This window comes from Tiliqua scincoides, chromosome 4 (assembly GCF_035046505.1).
Source record: "Tiliqua scincoides isolate rTilSci1 chromosome 4, rTilSci1.hap2, whole genome shotgun sequence".
Taxonomy (NCBI): Eukaryota; Metazoa; Chordata; class Lepidosauria; order Squamata; family Scincidae; genus Tiliqua; species Tiliqua scincoides.
The window spans coordinates 195,310,537-195,314,368 of record NC_089824.1 but is presented as its reverse complement, the minus strand read 5'-3'; the positions used below and the strand labels follow the sequence as shown (position 1 = coordinate 195,314,368).

General features: G+C 48.4%; 1 pseudogene; it reads right to left on the bottom strand.

Moving 5' to 3' along the window:
- Positions 1-1,737: 1,737 nt before the first annotated feature.
- Positions 1,738-1,857, bottom strand: LOC136650037 (5S ribosomal RNA; annotated as a pseudogene).
- Positions 1,858-3,832: the final 1,975 nt, after the last annotated feature.

Below are 3,832 nucleotides of genomic sequence, written 5' to 3'. Positions count from 1 at the left end.
CTCTGTTAGACTGTGGGTTTCTCAGATACTCAAATTCTATCTCCTAATTTGCTTCTTAGCAACATTTTGGTAGCAGAGTCAGAGCTTGAAGGGGTTTATTTTAAGTGTGAGATCTTCTGGAGAGGGTTTGTTTTTGTTTTCTACAAATGCTTCCTCATGCAAGCCTTAATTTCTCTCCTAAATCTTTAACTGGGGTCATCTCAGCAGGGGCCGAAGAACCAGAATGCGGCTGGTTTCCTGCAAAATGATGCCGCCAAAATGAAAACGAGCCCTTGATGTCTAACCATAATTGTTTGAGTGGAACGGCAGTAACCTAAATGAAGCTGCACCTTGGGAGACGGAGCTGAAGTGAGCACACGCTGAGGTAAAATTCCCTAGGCAGATGGCAAAAACTTCCACAGCTGACATGCTCAAAAAAATGCCCCATTACTTCTTCAGCCCCACAGTCCAATGTTAACTCTCCAACATGCCATTACTGAAGAGACAAGAGCAGCTGTAAGTGTCTCTAAATGCCAGCGGGGAGGCAGGGAGTAGCGAGAGAGTAATACAAAGGAAACAGGAGGAATACGTTCGCCAAATTAGACTGGGCTGCTGAGGTCTGCTTATTTCAATTATCAACTGCGAGGTGAAGTTCCCTGGAGTCTCCCATTAGCTCTCAATATGTTCCTTAAAACACAAATAGAGTGGCCTAGCCTAGTTGGATCTGCTAGCTTCCCCCCCACACCCGCACTTCCCGATAATGAAATCATACAAAATTGCTAACTGTGGAGCAAATCTTTATCTCTTCCTTTAAGTGGTGAGTAAAAGCTTGGCCATCTCTCCAAATAGGGTTGCCACATGATCCAGCCTGGACTGCTTCTGTACGTTACATGGTCTTATCAGAAGTGGCCTTCTTGACCTTTGGTGCACCTAATTCAGCACTGCCCATACTGACAGATTTCCATGGCTCAGATGCCATTCTTTCCCAGCTCCATGGGGGGATGGCAGGAATTAATAATAATAAAATAATACAGGTATTATTACAGGTATTGAATTGAGGAACAATACAGGTATTGAATTGAACTTGAGCCTACACCATGCAAAGAATGTACTCTACCACTGGGCTAAGGACTGTAACACAGCTTGTGTACAAAATCACAGAATGAATAGAGACTGCCTGCGCACCCCTGTATGTTCTCCTGCAGAGAAGCTCTATGCTTTGACTGTTGCCTTTGCCATTATTTTTCTTTTTACTGTTTGCAAGCATGTAGTTGAATAAGTAACATGCCCTGCTTCCAACGCATCCTTGGTATCACCTGGCAGGACAAAGTTCCAAACAACACAGTCCTGGAATGAGCTGGAATCTCTAGCATGTATGCACTGCTGAAACAGAGATGCCTGCGTTGGCTTGGTAATGTCGTGAGAATGGGTGATGGCCAAATCCCAAAGGATCTCCTCTATGGAGAACTCATGCAGAGAAAGTGCCCTACAGGTAGACCACAGCTGCAATACAAGGACATCTGCAAGAGGGATCTGAAGGCCTTAGGAATGGATCTCAACAGATGGGAAACCTTGGCCTCTGAGCGTCCCGCTTGGAGGCAGGCTCTACAGCATGGCCTCTCCCAGTTTGAAGAGGCACTTGCCCAACGGACTGAGGCAAAGAGGCAAAGAAGGATGGCCCACAGCCAAGGAGACACACGAGGGACAGACTACATTTGCTCCCAGTATGGAAGGGACTGATGGTTGGCAACCTGTATAAGCCTACAGCATCTGGTATTCCCAGGAGGTCTCCCATCTAAGTACTAACCAGGCCTGACCCTGCTTAGCTTCTGAGATCAGATGAGATCAGGCAAGTGCAGGGTAACTGTCACTCCCGAATTGGCCTCTTCAGCTGAACACTAGAAGCTGTTCCAGAACCACTTTTCAGAGTGTGATACCATAGTCTCCCAAGACTGAAGGATGTCAATGACAGTTGAATAAGAATAATATGCTAACGGGGAGCCACTGTGTACAGTCAGCTGATCAGAACAACAGGTTCTCTGGTTAAGGAATGCAGGTACCAACCTTGTGCAGGGTACCAACAAGGAATGGGAACGAGTCAGGTGACTTGAGTCCAAATCACAAAAACGTATTTTTTGCTGACTCGTGCAGACTCAAGACACCTGTGTCAATGACTCTGGCACTGACTAGAGCAGGGGTCTCCAAACCCCGGCCAGGGGTCAGATGTGTCCCGCAGCGAGCCTCTATCTGGCCTGTGGCCAGCCTCTTGTCCCCTGAAAGCCTCTGGCCCACTCAATGGAACATGACCAGAGCTGCGCTCTGATTGCATCTGGAGGGTGTTCTGAGGGCTGGAGAGGCTGAGTGAATCAGCGCACTCATTCATTTATTCATTCATCTAAGTTCCATCTCTAATTTATTTATTTAGATTTTATATTTAATTTTTTTTCTGGCTCTCGGCACTGTGCCAGATATTTGATGCGGCCCTCTGGCCAAAAATTTTGGAGACCCCTGGACTAGAGTCTGAGGCCACTGACTTGGCAGACTTGAGTCACCTGCGCTGATGACTCTGGCATTGACGAGCGTCTGAGGACACTGGCTCAGCACTCGGTCCCCATGCATGCATATTTGAATTCGTCTGCATCTGGGTGTGCTTGCCAACTGCATGGAAATGAAGCGCAGCTATTTAGAACCGAGCATTGGTCAACCTGGAAGTAGGTCAGATAACCTAGTTCTCAGTGGTTGCAGAGATCATATAATTAGCACATTATTGGTTGTGTTTAAAGAAAGAGAAATTTTAAAAAAGAGAAACTATCAACTGGCCCTGAGACCTGGCCTCCTGGTCACTATACCTAGCATCTTAAATATCAAGTAAAAGATTATAAGAATCAGCACTAGTGATTCTTGAAAAGAACATTCCTTCTAAGACATACTTTTTCTCGCACTACTCCCAATCAAGCTTCCTTGGGTTGAATCAAGCTTCTCCCGATCGCCCAATTACAACAGGGAGATTGGAGTTTGTATGCCCTGGCGGAACACACGAGCCTCTTCCCCTGCGAGGGGATTGGTGGAGGGCTGTGGCTAGGGGGAGCAGAGGTATTTTAAGGACACAGTAACAGCCTCCCCCCTTCCTTCTTTGCTCGTGGGCACCAAGCGCACACCCACCCACCCACCCGTTACTCAGTCTGAGTTGTACTGGTTTGGGGCTGGGTAGGAATATTTTGCTGTTTGTCAAGATTGGACAATGATAGGCATTTTTTTCACCTACCCCAAACTGCCATGGGTACGGGGCTGCGCCCCTATAAATATAATTGGTCACTTTATGCTGGCAGGTGGTGCGGTAGAGCGTGCTTGGGACTTTGGAGTGCACCTTCAGACAGCATAGGCAGGGCAGAACCCAATAGCAGTCCTCAGGGGCTCAGTGGCATGAGGGCATTGACTGGGGCCCTGGCCGGGACCGCGGGGGTCCTCCTCAGAGGCTCAGCGGCTCGAGGCAGCACAGCTCGTGGTCCGGCTGCCTTCCCCTTATGGGACAGACCCGGATGAGCTGCGTCACCCAAGAACGGGGCACAGCTTGGAGTCGGGTGCACATCCAGCCTGGGGGACAGAGTTGGTTCTGGGACTGTCCAGTAGTCCCGCCTCCGCACCACAAAAGGGGTTTTCGCTGCCCCTGCAACTGCAGCTTTCAGCCTCCTTTCTGTATTAAAATGCTAATAAAGTGGCCCTTTCTCCCATGTGTGTTGTCTCAAGTGTTCATTGGACAGTGCCTAGGCAATTTGTCTATATCAGTGTTTCTCAAACTGTGGGTCGGAACCGACTAGGTGGGTCGTGGGACAGTTTTAGGTGGGTCCCCATT